Source organism: Thermobia domestica, chromosome 10 (assembly GCF_964235325.1).
Source record: "Thermobia domestica chromosome 10, izTheDome1.hap1.1, whole genome shotgun sequence".
NCBI classification, from domain to species: domain Eukaryota; kingdom Metazoa; phylum Arthropoda; class Insecta; order Zygentoma; family Lepismatidae; genus Thermobia; species Thermobia domestica.
In genome coordinates, this window is record NC_137463.1 from 170,039,647 (window position 1) to 170,059,626 (window position 19,980).

Genomic DNA, 19,980 nt, shown 5'->3' on the forward strand with positions numbered 1-19,980 from the left:
GATGGTGATTAAACAATAAAAAAAATCGAAGGTAACACTTCCGCAACCGGGGCCTTCATTGCGAAATTCGATATTCAAGATGGCGCCCGCGCGCCAAATACCAAATTATATTTAAACTGGGATATCTTCTCACAGAAACAAGCTAGAGACTTCGTTCTTGTATCAAATTAAAGAAAATGGATAGTATAAGTAAGAAACCTGGGTATATTGTTTACATGTTGCCGCAATATTTTAAAATAGCAGTCATTTGGGCCAAAAATCAATTTTTCCCACTTCTTTTTCTTCGTTTCATGACAAATTGCTATGAAGCTGTTACAAATTTTAAAATGCAACCCAAAATAATTAAAAGAGCATAATCTTAGCTTTCTATCGTTACTAATATCTTTAGTACATCTTAAAAAATGACGGAGCTAATTAAGTTTAAGTGACGCAGGGTGCAGCGTTTTTGGACCGCTTAACAAATTACGGGAAAAACACTCACTCCGCGCAAAACTTTCGAAGCTATTACTTTTCAACAAATTAAACTAGTCCATTCATTTTATCGTTAAATTAAAGGTAATAGGCTACTGTGTCACGGGAAATGAAATAATAAATGTTATTGCATTTATCAAGTATTATTATTTACATGCTTGTTCATATAGTATGTAGCTCATGTAATTATTATTCTGTTTTATTTTACAGACTCTGATGTGGCCAGTGGAATAATAAAAATTCATAGTTGGCACTAATCTCCTAAAAAATGACTACAGAAGACCTGTTTGGCATCTCCCTATCCCGAGAGTCCCCTTCCTCTGTATCCATTTTAGACGTAAATGCCTGCATCATTTGCCAGAATTGTGATAAATCTTCCGGTAAGACAACATCGTCTTTCCGAGGGAGAGAAGCTATTATGGCTGCGGCTCAAATTCGCAAGGATGATGTTCTGAAAAGACTTAAGGATCTTCAGCCAGGTGCAGAATTTGTGTATCATTGTAATAACGCATGTTACAAGTTATATACAAACAAGAATGTGTTGTTACGAAAGAAAAGGAAAAGAGAAAGTAGTGAAACTGCAGAACAGGATCAAAGTTCAATACAATCTCAATCTGAGCCAATACCAAGGAAAATGAGAGCAAATATTCCAGCCCGACAATCACCATCTTCAAACAAGAAAGCAAGAAATATTTTATGTGTAGTATGTGGGAAAGAGAAGCACAACGGAAATAAACAAAAGTATAGAATGTGTGAATCAAATCGTGCAATTACATTTTTATCAGCAACCATGTTCTTTAAAGATGACGTGTTTACTAGAACTTGTGACTTGGAGGATGAATTTTCTGTTTTCGGTGCAGATCTATATTATCATAAGACCTGTCTTGAGTACTATCTTCTAAAGTTCAATAAATGTTCTCAGAAATCAGATGGCGTAACTACCGAGTCTAAGAAAACTAATAAAAGTGAAGTGTTTAATAAAGTGGCACCAATAATCAAGAAACTATTGGATGAAGGTTGTGGATTGACATTGTCGGAAATTCGAGACTTTATTAATGGAAACAGTGAACTGACTTTTAATAACAACGAAATTAAACTTTATATCTTAAGAGTTTTCGGAGAAAAAGTCAGGTTTTCGAAGCCTTCGGAAAGAAATAAACCGATTCTAGTTTTCAGCTCATTACTTAGTGCCGAAGAAGTAGCTGACAAACTGAGATCGATCAATATACTTAAGAGTGCAGCGAAAGAAGTACGAACGGCTCTCCTTCACACAGATTTTGGTATTGAAGGAGAATTTGGGGACAGTCAGCAACTTCATAAGTCCTGGTCAACAACTAGAATTCCTCAACCTGTTTTGGATTTTCTAGCAGAAGTGCTACAAGTGGACAAGCTGAACATCATATCTGCGGATTCAAGCCAAGATCTACATATGACTGATGATAACAGTGAAAATGATCTTGAAGAATTTCCAGACCAACATAATCTAAATTTGCAGAATGTATTGAAGTCAATCTTCCAGATTTTATTCTATAATGTACATCGTGGTAGGAAAGCAACCCCCATGCATTTGATGGTGGCACATTCAATTCATGAGAAATGCAAAAGCAGGCAACTGATCTCAACTATGAACAAATTAGGTGTGTCAGTTGGCTATAAAGAAATCATGCAAGCACGAAGCAACCTTGCACAATATACACTTAAGACCTGTTCCTCCACCTTGTCTCTTCCAAGCCACTTTCAGGGTGATAGTTTCACGATAGGAGCTATGGACAATTTTGACCATGAAGAAGCTACTCTGTCAGGAATGCATGGGAGCCACGATACAGTCATGGTGCTTTTCCAGGAGGTGCCAACAAAAGTGCCATCGAAACCGAAATTGTCGGAAGTCGGTATTAGCAAGACCTCCAGTCATCTTCGGTCCTTGCTTCCATCTCAGGAATTGAAGAAATACCAAAGGAAGGTACAACCTATATCCATTCAAAACACACTGACAATTTCACCTGAATTGTATGATTTAGACATCAATAATCTGCGTCAGAAGGAGTTAACTCTAGACATAATGCACGCTGCGTACGAGCTAGAAACTAAAGAATCCGCTCTAACGTGGGGTGCTGTGAATGCCATGATAACGGATTCAAATGTTCCCAAGAAACAAGTTGGCTTTCTTCCAGTACTGCCGTATCCAGTAACGGAATATGATAGTGTATATACAGCAATGAGAAACTTCCAGAGCCTACTTGTACACTTAAACCAGTCTTCAATGCCCGTAGTATGTGACGAAGGGGTGTATCACATTGCTGCCGAAATTCAACTTACGACCAATGAATTTCCAAACATTGTCCTCATGCTAGGATCATTCCACATGACAAAAGTCCTTCTGGCCTGCATAGGAAAGTATATTTGTGGTAGTGGTTTAGAGTCCCTTTTCATAGAAAATTCTGTTTTTGGGCCCAAAGTGACGGAGAGTATTCTAAAGGGAACTAACTATGTTAGGGCAGTGAGAGGCATGTTTATGATTGCAGATGTTGTGTTTATGCTAAAGTGGAAGGCATTCTTAGAAGAAGAAGGTGAATGTTATGCATCTGTCATCCAGCAGTTCGTTGACACTATGACTATTGTGAAAGAAAGGCAAGCTGAACGTGCTTCCTATCAGTTCATGGAGTTGGTCAGTAATTCAGAAGAAATATCGAAGGCTTTGCAGAACTTTTCAGAGAAACTCTGCTCAATTTCAGAGCAGTGCCGCTACCTTGAACAGTTTCTGCATCTAGTATTTCTGCTGAGAAGCCTTATAAGAGCTGACCGAGAAGGAGATTGGCCGCTGCATCTATATACTGTACAGCAGTTGCTTCCGGTATTCATGGCATTCAATCGAATTAATTACCTGCGGTGGGCGTCCCTCTACCTTGAGCAAATGAAGAATTTGGAGACTCAACACCCAGAAATAAATGCTCAGTTCATGAATGGTCACTTCGTAGTCAGAAGAACGAACAATGTATTTAGCGCAGTTGGAGCTGATATGGCACTTGAGCAGACTATAAATAGATCTAAGAAATCATCGGGAGGAATTGTGGGTCAGACGCGCAGAAAGAACTATATTACAGAGTGGGAACTGTCATACCACGAAGTTCTTTCAATACGTCAAACCTTCAGTCAGATTCTTGGTATATCACAAACAGACTATGACTTGCAAATTCATCATGAGTTCCTTGGCAATGTAGGTGATGAAGTTCGTAACTGTATTAACAGGATGGTAGAATTTATGGAGCGCAGAGAAAATCCGTACAAGGTACACAGTCCTGTGAAGTTGCACCATTTCATGTCGAATGAAGTCGTACTAGATTCTGATGCGGAAGAAATCCTGAATTGCCTGACACGTGGCCATGAAGCTTATGTGGCATTCCGAAATGAGCGTTTTTTGTACAAAACAACTCCGTTGTCGAAGACCATTCACAGACGAAAACTTCCACAATTTCGTCACGAAAATAAAGTAGTGTCATCTTCCACTTCTTCCAAGATGTCACCTGTCAAATCGCTGGCTTCTGCGCAGAGACTGGTAAAAACATCGCTAAGGAGAGAGGGCTACTGTTAGATGATATATTGCGATATGACCTGTGCCACTCCACCACATTGCTGGACAATTTGGGTGCAACCACCAAGCCAAACAAATCGGAACTAATGTCTACTTTGCAGAAGTTGTTGGAACCGTCTGAGTACAACTTTGAAGACCATTCACCAATGAATACAGCAATTATAGTTGATGTCATGAACCAACTTCGTAAAACTCGAGTGAAAGGTTTACAAACATTTGCTGATCTGTTTGATGTATTCTTCAGGAGCTGTAGCAGTGTTTGCACATGCACCCGTGAGGATTTTGTGTTTGATAGCTATCTAACTACCTCAGTGAAAAATGTGGAAAGACAAAGAAGGGTAACCGCCTCACCTATGCTAGTAACAAATCTGTCACCTACCACATCCCTACCGGTACAAATGGACAGATTTTGGGCTTCCTCGGAAAACAAAATTGAAATTCAAGATGTCTTAAAAGAGTACCTCTGCACAAAAGCAAAGTCTATTCCCTTTGAAATGTATATGAGTGGTTTACTACTTGAAAATGGTGAAACTCCTGCTATATCTGTCACTTCCTCTTCAAATGTTCCAAAATTGCACGAAGAGTTAAAAAGGCCAATAGAAGAAGCAGATTTAAGAATAATTCTTCACATCGAGCATTGTGTCAGGAAAAATATTCAACGTATTGTAGTGATTTCCAATGACACAGATGTTCTTGTATATCTGCTACATTATTTCTCAACCTTTGAAATCCAAGGATTAGCAGAACTATGGATGAGAAAATCTTCATCAGAAATTATTCCTATCCATATACTTTCTAAAAAAGCGGGTCCTCTTAGTGAAGTCATTATTGCCACCCATTATCTTACAGGCTCCGATGTCACAAGTAAAATAGGTACAAAATCAGCAGCTATTAAAGCAGATCCTGTTAAATTGCTTCAAAACTTCGGAAAACAGAAGTCTGAAGAGCCGAAAGATTTTGAGAATGCAGAAAAGTACCTTGTTCAAGTTATCAAATGCGGGAGTTCTTCGAAATCATTTGACGAACTTCGAAAAGAACAGATTACGCACTCAAAAACGGCAAATTTGTTAACTATTCCGCCCACAAGCTCTTCTCTTAGAAGTCACTTGCAAAGGTCATTCTTCATGGTACATACTTGTTTAACTGTGCTTGAAGGAAGTGCCCCTCTCAATCCTTTGGAGTATGGCTGGCAGCTTGACGAAGACAACTCACTAGTTCCTAGTGCAACACTCAACTGTTTGCCAGAACATGTTATAAGTGTATGTGGATGTAAAAGTTGCGGAACAAGAAGGTGTAAGTGTCGAAAACGTGATGTAGATTGTGTTTCCTACTGCAAATGTACTGGTTCGTGTGTGGATATGTCCTTAAGTTCATAGCAAAAGAATGTGATGTAAACAAACTGAGAACGTAGAACAATGGACCGTAGTATTCCATATTAAAATACGTAGAAAAAATACCAGGGAATTGATTGATAATATTACACAAAAGTATAATTCTCCCCCTGTTTTCCATAGGTGATTAACTACAAAACACATTTTAGCATTATTTGCAATATATTTCATTATTGTTGCTTTTAGTTGTATAGAAATGTTCACATCTTTTTACTAGTTTGAGAATTTATTTTTTGTCTGTAATTTTATTTAGCATTCAAAAAAACAATTTAGGCCTATAAGAATAATTACATTAAGATTCATTTCTAGAAAATTATCTAAAATAATTACATTAAGATTCATTTCTAGAAAATTATCTCTTATTATTTTAATAACTTTACGGTGTTGAGTGTGAGTAGTTTTATTTTATCCTGTAATTTTTTAATTTACAAGAAATATACAAATATTGCTCTCAAGCAGTAGCTAAAATATTTGGAAAATTTAAATATTATTTTGAGTATTTATGTTGTGTCAGTAATTTTACATTATATTCTGAAAAGAAATATGTAAATATTCTCTAAAACATACCTAAATTCATACGTTTGTAAACATTTTGAAACTAAAAAAACTTTACGTTAAATATTAGTAGCTCTCACAACAACATATCATGCTATCATCAAATCAAAGTAAATTTTCATGAGATCAGAGTCAGCAAAATAGTATAACAATTACATAGCTACATACTATATAAACAAACATGTAAATTATAATACTTGATAAATGCAATAATATTATTATTTCACTTCCCACGACACAGTAACCTATTACCTTTAATTTACTTATAAAATAAATGGACTATTTTAATTTGTTGAAAAGTAATAGCTTCGAAAGTTTTGGCCGTAGTGAATGTTTTTCCCGTAATTTGTTAAGCAGTCCAAAAACGCTACACCCTGCGCCACTTAAACTAAATTAGCTCCGTCATTTTTTAAGATGTACTAAAGATATTAGTAACGATAGAAAGCTAAGATTATGCTCTTTTAATTATTTTGGGTTGCATTTTAAAGTTTGTAACAGCTTCATAGCAATTTGTCATGAAACGAAGAAAAAGAAGTGGGAAAAATTGATTTTTGGCCCAAATGACTGCTATTTTAAAATATTGCGGCAACATGTAAACAATATACCCAGGTTTCTTACTTATACTATCCATTTTCTTTAATTTGATACAAGAACGAAGTTTCTAGCTTGTTTCTGTGAGAAGATATCCCAGTTTAAATATAATTTGGTATTTGGCGCGCGGGCGCCATCTTGAATATCGAATTTCGCAATGAAGGCCCCGGTTGCGGAAGTGTTACCTTCGATTTTTTTTATTGTTTAATCACCATCTAACAGGTTCTGAAGAGATCTGCTGTCATCCCCAATTTTTCTACAGCTCTTATGGACAGAGCCTGGATTATACACCGCTGTCACCACTTGAAATGTGACATGCGGCGGTGTGGATTTAGCTTAGTCCGACACCTATGCACAAGTTTAGTAACAAGGCAAAGCTCTTTTTTAGAAAAATGATTAGTAAAAGTCTGCAAAGGGAACTGCAATCCAATGGACAAAATCACAATCAGGAATAAGAACTCAGTTATTAACCAAAAAGAAGTCCTTTTAGGGTAGCACTGACTTCGGGTAAGACTTCAAACAGATGGTAATTGTTTCCCTGTCAAAGTCTCTATAGTCACTAACCGAAGGCAGCAAATGACAAGAGTTGATTTGCATTTATTGGCATTTATTGCAAACATAGTGTCTGTACTTATTAGTTTTAGGAACTATACAGTAGAATGGAGCGAAAAAAAAATGAAATTTTCGAGTATCGAGTTGCGTATTCGCGTCCTAATCAATGGAAAAATAACGAAAACAAAACAACAAACTTTGGGCCCAGATCGCTCAAACGGCCTAAAGTTTGACAAAAAACGACAAAAACACCAAAATTTATCTTTACGCGAAAAAATCAGATTTTCGAGTATTGAATTCTAATAGAGCAAGAAGTTGCGTATTCGTGTGCTGATCTATGGTAAAATAACGAAAAAGATCACACTTTGGATCTTCAGTTCGTGCAAACGGTCTAAAGTTTGAAAAAATCAAAACCAAATTATATTTTTAAAAAATACCTTTACGCAAGAAATATACAGATTACTTTTTTTAATTTCTATAGCATTTAAATATTTTATTTTAGTTGTGTGAGATCATGTTCGTTAATGTGAGTGATTTTATACATTTTATTTTCATAATGATTTTGGAGCTCTTCACCCATTTCTCAACTATTTTTTTTAATGAAATGGCCCAGAACTCACCACGAGAAGGTGGCTGCAATTCGAGTTCCACCCACATCCTATCCTACCATCCTACCTATTACGGTGTGCTAAATTATGTTGATTTAGTCAAGAATTTAGCCTTAAATTCAGATTTTGTAGTCAAATTTTGGCATTGTGAGTCTTGAGAGCAAAGTTGCTCTAAATTTGAGAAGTCAAACTCATGACCAGATATGTCATACATAAGTGATAAGATAGTTTCTGTTGTCAAGCTTTCGAGCACAGGAGGGGAAGACAGCTTACATTTTCTCCAATCTATCAGCTCACTGTGGTCCATGGCAAAAATTTATTGAAGGTGGCATAAAAGTTCTAACAGAGCAATTCAAACAGGGCAGTGTGCTCCAGATGTGGCTCTAAGAGATTCTGCACCTCTCAGTCACTCCCGATGGCTGACATGTGCAAACCGGGTCTACAGTTGTATGTTTCTGAAACAAATCCTACTAACAAACTCAAAGTGCTTGTAAACTACATTATAAAGACATATGTCCCCGTCTGGTTCAACAAAAAGTCAGTAAAAGATGGACCTAAACATATTTTGAAGGGAGTTCAAACAACAAGACATTTGCCAAACAACATTAAAAGATTGATTGATTGATTGATTGATTTTGAGTTTTACGTCCCGTTCAGCAGCGAGGCTATATGAGACGTGGACCTACTGATTAACGTGGAATCCGAACCACATGAAACATTAAAAGAATCATCTATCCTGTGATTGAGAGAAACGCGTTCTTCTGTCTCCAGAGAACATATTGTTGGCTAAGACAGTGGATGAGAGACAACACATACGAGAGTTGGGTTACGGGAGAGTGCTAGAGGCAAGAAATTAAGATCCGAAGGGGAAACCTGTTAGAACTTATAAATTTTGATGCCACAGGCTACAGTGAGCTGAGAGATTGGAGAAAACGTAAGCTGTCTCCCCTTCCAGTGCTCGAAAGCTTGACAACAGAAACTACCTTATCATTTATGTATGACAAATCTGGTCATGAGTTTGACTTCTCAAATTTATGGTTGGATAGGGTGTGGCTGGAACTCGAATTGCAGCCATCTTTTCTTGGTGAGTTCTGGGCCATTTCATTAAAAAATGTTGAGAAATGGGCGAAGAGCTGCAAAATCATTATGAAAATAAAATATATAAAATCACTCACATTAACGATTTATTAACAAACATGATCTCACACAACAAAAATAAAGTACTTAGACGCTATAGAAATGAAAACCAATAATCTGTATATTTCTAGCGTAAAGGTAAATTTTGGTTTTTATATATTTTTCTTAAACTTTAGGCCGTTTGCGCGAACTGAGGATCCAAAGTGTGATCTTTTTCGTTATACAGTATTTCCGTTGATCCGCATACAAATACTCAACTTTGAGCTATATTAGATTTCGGTACTCCGAAAATCTGATTTTTTCGTGTAAAGGTAAATTTTGGTGTTTTTTTCTCAAACTTTAGGTCGTTTGCGCGATCTGAAGATCCAAGTGTGATATTTATGGTTATTTTTTCATTGATTAGCAGCCGAATACGCACCTTTTGAGCTCTGTCAGAGATCGATACTCGAAAATTTTATTTTTTCGCTCCACCCTACTATACAGGCTTTACGAGGCGGGTGAGTAAATTGTTATCAAACCGAGTTTTGAAATATTTAGAAAATAACAAAATAATTTTCATAGTCTAAACAACAGAGCTTCATCAAACACAATGCACTTCCCTAATACGGTAGCAAACATAATTCTCTAATAACTGAGAAGGACGAGGATCAGAAGCAGCGAATTAGGACCGAGGGAGCAATCTTTGTAATTGTGTGTCCTCACTCAACTGTGGGTAGTGAGTTACAATTGTTATACATAATGGTTATAAACCTTAGCATATCCTCAAAACAAAAAGACACATAGTTAAAGCATCTGAAAAATCATCTAGTTTAAAGAGCAGATAAAACCCAAAGACGAAAATAAACATCATTTTAGGAAATCCAATACCAAATAATAATAATAATAATGGCTGGCATAGCAACAGTTTTTTCTGTATAGGCTTATGATTCTTCTTAACCTTGTAACTCAATGACAGGAATACGAAGGAAGAAGTGTATATCTTAATCACTAAGAGAGTTCAAGAACGGTTAACGGGAAAAATTCTCTGTTGTTGATCGGAATACTTTCCTATTGAATAAAGAAATTAGAAGTGACTTAAGTATCATTCTACAACAAAATATTATTCGATAAGAATAACATTTTTAAATAGTGTTCAATTGAAAATAAAAATGAACAAAAAAGTGCGATTTGAGAGTCACTACACATTCAACTCGTCAAGCAGAACAGTTCTGTGATCTGGGAAGTTTGGGGAAGAATGTGACGAGTTACAAGCTTCCTTCAAAGATGTTCCACACTTGCTCAATAAGGTTTAGGACCAAATACGTGTAAACTATAGAATCCTTATAGATCCTCTCGCTCCAAGAATTCAGTCACCAGTTGTGCACGGTGAACGTCCATATGCTGGAACTCTAGTCCGACGGCTTCTCGAAAATTACCGCAATTGATTCAAAAGTTTCATCTTGGTAGTTTCGATGGTTATAGTTACTTGTTCCAGCACATATATGACGCCCTTCCATAGATCATGATCCCTCCTTGCACAATGATGCCACCGAATTGGTAGTGATCCATTTTTTGAATGTTGGAGAAACTATAACGAGTCCTGTTGAGAGTTACTGTCGGGCTGAATCACTGAACACTACCACTGCTTATTATTTTGGAGTTCATTTGTTGTTCTTTGCATACCTGTAGGTTGCACTCATGCCACTATGGCGATGGGCCGTCATGTCGGTTGTCTGCGTTTGCTGTGCTTCGGGGCTCCCTTACTCCGTCATCGCTCCGTATTTTCTGGAAAAAACTGTTATATCCTGGAGATTACTTGTTGTGACATGTTCAACGAGCTTTTCACTTTGACCTGCAACTGTCCTGCTTTGATTCGATCGATTGTTTGCCAGTAAAATGCACCATCTAGAGTCTACATGTTGGCTATAAGCCATCATGAAACGCCATAGCACACACTAATTCGAATCCAGATGTCAAATGACATGGCAGCCGCATTTTGTGATTGCTTATCTGTGACGCTGCTGATATTTTGCACGAGTTTCTTTACGACGTAAGGCATGCGCACGAATGTGATCACATGGTGTACTAGCTGTGTTTCATATTAGTACCCGTCAACAGTATTGTCGTTATTCATTACAAATATGTTTGTTATTTCCGCATTTCCGTTTATCACTTTAATTTTGGACACATCATTACTCACATGAATGATACTTTATAACTTTTATTATGGCTTTCTACCAAAAGAAAACTAAAAATTTTGAATATGTACCCTATATGATGGTGCCTGTATTGTTAAGTTCTCCAAAAGTCTTCGTTCACTGGCATCCCTGAAATTTTTCAATGCCCTCCTTAAAGATCTTGCCATTAATGCAATTCATGACAATTAAATATAGTTGAAAAGTGATGTTTTCTTTGAAGTTTTTATTGTACCGAATTCTCACTTTTTCCCCTATAGTTTTGTAACAGATACTTCCTTTGTAGGTAATCATCGGATGATCTACTGACTACTGCGTGCAGACAAAATGAAAGATTCAAGTTTGAAAGGCTATATTTTTGTCCTTTTGAATATTTAAGGAGTTCTTGCGTAAGAAAGAATCGGATGTGCAGGTCTATAATTGAACGTCCTCTACCAATGCAATATATCCATTATTCAAGACCAACAGAAAGGAAAAAGGAAAAGCATTAGAAATACTAACGTCACCGGGTCTCGAAAGTAAACAAATAAAATTCTTTTCATTTTTTAAAAGTATGTCTTTAGTGTCTTTGAAAGCATTGAGAAATAATAATTTTCTTGGTTCAGAAGAGAAAGAGAATAAATGAAAAATAGAATATGGCATCCTATTTTTAATGTAGTTAATAGGAAATATGCACTTTTACGTAGTTGACTACTACTTCTAATTTTCTTCTGAACGGATAAGTTGTCTCCTAAAGCTACAAATTAAACCTTTCCATTTGAATATTTCGTCGAGACACTATATGCACGTATTGTATCTTTAATATAGTTATATGGTTAGTACATGTGTCTAGGTCACATCGTCCACACTGGGACGCAGAATTTCGTTGTTGCAATTTGGGAGCTACGGAAGAAAAGCGAAGAATAGGAAGAACACAATTGATCGATAATTTGAACAACACAAGAAAGTATTGAGAATAAAAAAAAGGAAGCTGCAGATCGAGAAATGTGAAAGAAAATTTTCAGGTCCAAACCTAAATTGAAAAAAAAAAAAGACTCATTAAACCCAGAACCTGCCAAGAGGTAGAAGACTTACTGCTACCACTACTATTACTACTACTACTACTACTACTAATAATAATAATAATAATAATAATAATAATAATAAATGAAGAAGAACCAAATTCTTGCCTGTAAAATTAGAAATTACAGCAATGACAAAAAACTGCTGACAATATGTTCCATAACTAAACTTTAAGCTATTTAAACACTTATTTTCCTATTATATCAGAGTCAAACGGCTTGCCCCGTTATTGTCTGAAGCTTTTCATTTAAGATTCTTCACTGTTTTGAATTTTAATGAACATTTTAATGATCATCATTATCATAGGTATTCTGTCATTATTGATAGGTCACTTGCCGCAGCTGAGAAATTTCCATGCTCCTCGGTTCTGCGTTAATCTCTTCGTCTTCACGTGCCATTTTTCTGTTTTGGATATCGTCCATTAATTGTAGTCTCCTTCGTCCCTCCCTCTCTTTCCTGCCACCATATCCTCTAGGAAGTCCTTCATGATACAGTCCCTTCTTAGCCAATGTCCCAACCAGATTCTCTTCCTCTTCTTAATAACATCTAAAATTGTTCTTTTCTCCTCAACGATTTCTAACTCCCTCTCATTCGTTTTCAGCTCGGACTGATTCCCTCAATTCTTCTCCATACCCACATTTCGAAAGCTTCCTATGATTATTTTTCTTAACTCTTTATTCATTCTCACAAAATAATATTTTCTTCCTCCTAAAGGCTTCTTTTGCCATTTCATCCTGGCTTTTATTTCATACTCACACTTCATATCATCACTAATAAACTAGCCAGGTATTGAAAACTAGTCACCTGTTCTATTTTCCCCCCTCCTTCATCTATATTTGACACCAAACACTTCGTTTCAATCACCATGGCTTTTGTTTTCCTAACATTTATTTTCATCCCATAATCTTCACAGCCCTTTCTCAAGTTTTGTACCATCTTATTGATTTTCTCTTGAGATTCCGCAACAAGTGCCGTATCATCTGCAAACCGCATACATCTAATCATTCCACCTCTTACTGAAATACCGTCTTGATTATGTAGGCTTATTTTTACAATCTCTTCCAGTGATGCATATCAGAAATATAAAAAGTAAGCCAGGTATTCTTTGCAAACTACTATTAATAAGCAAATACCTAACTGTTTCGATTTTTTTGTCTTAGACCACAAATTTGGGTATATAGTTTTATTACCTCATAATTATTAGGTACTCAAATTTGTGCCCAGGTCTTTAAAACAATTATTAGTTCACGTAACAGCCATTTTGTACATAGGAACTACTATTTAGCTGACTTTCTAAATTCTCATTGTTTCGAAGTTATTTTTTTTTTAATTTAAATAAATGGGGGCTAGCTTAGCGAGGAGTCTGAACATCAAAAATAATATTGTCCACGAGACGTGACGAGGCAGAATTACTGTGATAAGATGAGAAGAGACCTGACAGAATTTCCATGACAACATACAAGACGAGACGAGACAGAATTTCCGTGATAAGATATGAGATAGCGCAGTGGCGTCTCGTGACATAATTTTTGGTAGTTCACATTCGTTAGAAAATTCTACTCTAGAATTTTTTCAGTATTATAAATAAGAAAAACTATAAATAATCATTGAAAGTAACCATATATCTATTTACACATAATGAAAAGTACCAATTTATAAACAAATGCTCCATTTAATTTGTATATGAAATCACTTCTCATGTTCTTCTGGGCAATCAACTTGTCAATAACTCTTCTGAAGTTTAGTTTTCTTTTTTTAATTTTTCTCTGTTGATACTATAGCTAATGCACTGAAACTATTTTGAGCTACGGTACTCCTTTAAAAGCTTTCATATTCTTTATTATGGTAACACAATTTTCAGTTTCCGAAGTCAACTTTGGATTATTTACTTTGATCCTCAAGAATTGCCATTCTCTTTCTACAGATCCACCATTAATTTCACAATATACTAAATGGAATCTCCATTAATATCAAGACTGCAAATGTCTGCTATCTCGTATATTTCAAGAGCTCATTCGTGGCTAAGCGGTTAGCGTACGTGCCTTTGGCGTGGGAGATCTGGATTCGATAACCGGAGGGAGCTCATGTGGTTTGGATTCCACGTTAATCAGTAGGTCCCGTCTCATATAGCCTCGCTGCTGAAAGGAACGTTAAACTCAAAATCAATTCAACTCGTATATTTGAATTGCCATGTATGTTCTTTAGTGAACTGTTAACAGTATACAGGAAACATGCAATGTACCAAATTATTATGATAGTTGCAGAGGCACCTTTAAGTAGGAACGCTTTGTTCATGTATTTTTGCATTGTTATCTCAAGATACTTCATTACTGTTCCGCCCCCCTTAAAAAAAATCCGGTCACAGTTGAACGTACATTTCTGCAAACCTCAGTACTCGTCTTTTTCTATTTTGCATGAGTTAAAGATGAATGTTGAAAAAATAATCTATTCCAAAATTTTCTTTTCACAATTTCCATTTTCCCACAATACAGAAGGTAAGATTTTACCATTGTAGCAATATTAACAAGTACAACATGTTTTGATAAGCTATTCGCTTTTCTTACGAACATTTAGTTTATTCAGGTAGAAAAAAACGTAGCTTAAAGAAAAATCAGAGATTATACATATTTAAAAAAGTATTGAAAATAAATTAAAATTTAATTTTATTCTGCATTAAGTTAAAAATCTCTGAGGAAGGGTTTTAAATCTCCAATTCCCCTTGGTATGATCTCGGAAAGCCGTAATTTTGTTTGTTCCATTAGTGTATTTTCATTACGAGAAATCAAGATAAAAAGAAAACTTCTATATTCTATATATTTTAAGTTGCAGTTCATTGTTTGATTCTGTTTAAAGCTCCAAGTTACTGGAAATTAGTCAACAACACTGTCAACGCAAAAGTTCATTCTTTGATTCTATTCAAAGCGCCACATTCCTGGAAATACTGTAAGTCAACAACAGTGCTGTCAACGCTGCTCGTGAAAATCTTGATTTGAACTTCAGGAGACCGCAGTTCTTCCCCTGAGCTGCCTGTGTTGCTCGCTGCTCTGTTGTGAACGTGGTGTGATGATGGAATGCATATACATAAGGGGTAAAGCAAACAAAAATAGAAACGAAACGACAATATAATAATATTCTAAATATTATTAAATATCTTAAGGAGCAACAAACAGCCCATGATACTTGGTGGTTCACGTGCTCTTGCGAACTGCACAAGGCGACGCCACTGAGAAAGCGTGAGACAGAATTTCCGCGATAAGATATGAGATAGCGTGAGACAGAATTTCCGTGAGAAGGTATGAAACGAGACGAGACAGAATTTCCGTGGTGATGTGAGACGAGACCGAGCTCTTCCATTGGAACCATATTTTTCGATACGAAACAGAACTTTCATTATATCTTTTCGAGACGGTACAGCTGCAAATTCCATTTCGTGGGTAACACTAGTAAAAGGTACATGTATATATTGAATGCGTAGAAAACTAGGTTCGTATGAATTAGTATAACAGATTTGTATGGGTTGCTAATTTGAAAATTAATTGCTTGTGTGGTAATACAGTTTACTGAAATTCCTTTAAAAACATTATGTACTTAAGTTCATATGTAGACACTGTAATTGGACAGTAATGCCTGTTGTGTTGATAAATAAATAAATTAAAAATTAAAATTTAAAATTAAAATTAAAATTAAAATGCGTGTTTGGACTTGTACTGTTCCACCAGTCGTTGAATCAATTAAATGTCAACAGAAACGTGATAAAATATAATAAACTACTTTCTGTCATATTTTCCGAAAGTTTCTTAACCTTTCTCTTCCGTATATATAGATTCTACCTTAAGTAATGTTAATCTAAAAAATGCATCTCAAAGGAAGAAAAAAAAAATAAAAACTGAATGCATTCGCAGAAAGATTGCCGCGGCCATTCGTCAGAGCAACAAGGCCATATATATCCACTTCCAGAGTGCCTTGAACCTGAAAAAATTAGCATACAGCAAAAACCATCACATGCACATTAGCAATACTTTTAGATAAAAACGGAGACCGCACGTACACGCTTAAAAACTCTTAGACCGATGCTAAAGTGTGTATGTGTGTGTTTTTCCGTGTTTCACAGCAATGAAATATCGTATAGTTCATTGAACAACAGAGCATAACAGCAACAGCCAACAACTACTGGTATGGAATGTGTTTCCACGCAAGAATTAAATTAAGAACGGTCTCGTGACTTAAAGAGGAACTAACGAACCACAACACTAGATTTTCTTTCAACATGTGGATCAGAGTCTGAGAAGTTTGACACTTCGATCCACTTCCAACGAAGAGAAAGTATTTAGGTTTCCGAGTTTGTAAATAGGCTATAGATGCAAGTTATTAATAACGACTACGATTAAATGCAAAAATCTATGACCTTATTTTTTTTTAATGATTAAGTTGTTTTTTTATAGCAAAATTGACATCCGATAAAATATAAGTATTGAGATCTCGTCTATACATTATAACTCCGCATAATACAGTACTCTATAAGATAAGGAGTAATTGGCAATATTTGGCTCATATGCATGAGATAGCTCAATCAAGTTGAACTAACTTTATTCAACCTTCTTCACCGGAATCAGATAAAGGTAACAATTATTATAATTTAAAATTGCATAATATCTAAAATGAAAATTGTAGAAAAAGCTCTACAATTACAAGAAAAATAAAGATTTTTAAAAATAATTGTAAATAATAGAACTTTAGCTAGAATTACCACCCGTCCCGATTTTATCTGATTTTATCGCAACAGTTCCGATTTCAGAGAAATTGTCCTGCGTCCCAAAGTAGTTCTGTCGGGACATTAACATGTCCTAACGTTATGTTTATACAGGGTGACTAGTAATTCGATGCATTTCTTGCAAGAGGATATTCTGCAAGTACTTTGGACCCGTATATGAACCGGTGGTCGCAAATCAATAGTTTCTGAGTAATCTGCACATGTGCGATTTCTTAGAAATTTGCTGGATAAAGAGAGGTGCGTGAGAAAGCTTTACCCTGACCAACTTCCACATACCGTAGACCGCTGAAATTTTATATGTGTGATCATACATACCTTTGTAGGTCATGTGGTAATGTATAGCTCGAAACTCTGCACCAGTGGCGTAGCAGCTGCCCCCGCAACCCCCGCAGTGCGGGGGAGCCCCGAGGTATAGGGGGCCCCGAAGTCTTGCTATGAATAAAGATTTAAAGAAGTAGAATTTCAATCTTACTTCTATCGGCTTTACAACTAGGACTCCTTCTCTATACTTTGCGGGGGGGGGGCGCAAAAGTGTGCTACGCCACTGCTCTGCACCATTGCTGTGTTATAGTTTCCAACGTGAAGTAAGGTGTAGTGGTTCAAAATCCATTACTGCACCTCAGAAAGCAGCGTAGCAACACCACAGAAGTACTTACACCTAGGAAATGACTGATGGTTGGGAAGAGGTGGAACAAAAATGGTGTGCGGTCAAGAGAAAACGCAAACTATGACCAATTTCATACTCAGGGGCGTGCATCTGTCTGTCCAACATTCGAGCAGTGAACGGGTGGGTTGTTTCCCAGGAGGCGGACACCTTTTGTCAGCATGCCACACTCTGGGATTTCACAGAATCCCGCAAGACACGCAGCAGTGAATCATAGTATATTCTGATAATTGTGTTACGCTTTGCCTGGAAAGCAAGTAGTACTAGGTAATATCCCACGCTCATCCCAAATAAACCTGATCATCACTTTGGTCACTCATATATAAATAAATAAATAAATAACGAACGAATGCACCGGCGTGCCACCACAAAAGAAGACCGTGTTCAAGTCTCAACCGTTATTTATCCAAAAAGAAATTAAAAATATGGACAGACTTTAAAAGAAGACACTGAAAGACAGAAAATAATAGAAGTCCTAAGAAAAAAGAGTAGGCTACACAATAATAATAAAAAAGAACTTAAAAACAGAAAATAATTTATTACTATACCTATGAAAGAAATTTGAAGCCATGCCAAACCGAAGAAATTAATACCTGATATAAAATTATTTCGACGGTAATATTATGAGGCATTAATGTTTGGCTTGGCACGACTTCAAAAAAGTTTTGTAGATAAATTATTTTCTGATTTCAAACGCTTTATTACTATTATCTATTTTTTAATGATTTTATTAGTTGTTGCTTTGAGTTTTTGAAGTCGGTTATATTTCATTTAATTTTTTTTGTTTTCTGCTTTTAGTACGCTTTTGTCCTGATTTATTTTTCTTTAAAAAGTCATTTTTTTCGTTATCCCAGTAGTTTATTTATTAAAACACCTAATCTAAAGGTAAGACACTAACCGCCTTATGCAGAGTCGTTTTGACGCATGATTAGCGTCATACTAAAGGCCTGACTACTGCAGGAAACATGTTAGTCGAACTCTTTAGTATGGCACTAATCACGCGTCAGAACAACTCTGTATAAGGCCCTAAGTCTCCTTAAAATGGATGTCTCTGCTAAAGAGAAATGCATAACAATTAACTATGAACATTATTATTAATTATTCTAATTATAGATAAGAACTTTCCTTGGGAATAGCTCATTATATTCGTGAAAACTTCATCAAAGTATCACCAAGTATAAAAAATACATGCTTCAGAATTCTAAGGTACTAACGCAACGATTTTTTTTATATAGAGAGACTGTTTGGCTACGGGCACATAATTTAAAGTACTCATCACGTACCCCTATAAAAATTGTTCCGGAAGTACCACAGGAATGTAAAACCTGGATATTTGGATAGAGCACATACTAGTTCCTAAGTAAGGTCTTGACCCGACTACGATAGCTTCTATAGTTTTAAAGCTATGGACCTTTAAATTTCATTTTTTAGGCAGTCTATAACTCCGAAAGGAAGCATTTGTATACCCAGGTTGGTCTTTTTGTCTTATCTTGGTATCAGGAATCACCTCTCAATAGTTGTCGGTGTTGTTTTGAAACATCCTATATATATATATATATATATATATATATATATATATATATATATATATATATATATATATATATATATATATATATATACAGGGTGTTAATGAACTAGACCGACAAATCAAATAAGTAAGTAATTCCTCAGATCAAAATAAGGAAAAAAAGTTCATGTGGATCCGTGGTCAAAAGTGCATACTTTCTGAGCTAGGACTATCCAAAAGTGTGGTAAAATGAACTTTGGAGCGAATATTTCCAAAACTATTAGCTATTGAGCTGTGTCGGTATGTTTTTGTCGGAGACTCCTAATCTCCTCTATCCAAAAATACATGATTCTGAATCGTTCAGTGGCGGCGCAAGGGAGTCCCCACAGAAGTGGGGGGGTCCCGAGTGTTCCGTTAGAACAGATGGGTCAAGGTTTTATAACCTAGGCAAGACTTCGTTCCATGAGGTTCTGCCTAGGCGAAATTTCGTCCCACAATGTTTCAGGCGGAAAGGTTTCGGCCAGGCGATATTATGGCCCACGAAATTCTCCCTGCGAGGTTTCGGCCGCATTTTTTTTTTTTTTTTTTCCAACACAGTTCTAGGTCAGTTCCTTTCTGAAGAACATGAACTGATAGATATTTTCTAAACCCAAAGAATTGCAGTCTAAAGTTAAGAAGACTTTCGTAACAAATCATCAATTGGGTCATACAGAAAGTTCGATATAATAACCTAGTGAAAATAAGAACGGAAAGAAGTTGACGAAATAATAGACTAGAAGTTTACTTACTGATCACGCAAGAGATGTCTTACTCGCCAAAGAGAATAACAGTCAATTTTAGGTGATCTAATGATTTAGTCTTATCTTTACTGGCATATTGAGAAAATTTGCGGTAGTTCTCTTAAT

At 36.0% G+C, this 19,980-nt stretch overlaps 1 protein-coding gene across 1 annotated transcript in view; it reads left to right on the forward strand.

Moving 5' to 3' along the window:
• LOC145661667 (uncharacterized) overlaps positions 1-19,980 on the forward strand; it is a 70,204-nt gene that overhangs the window by 587 nt on the left and 49,637 nt on the right. The window lies entirely within an intron of this gene.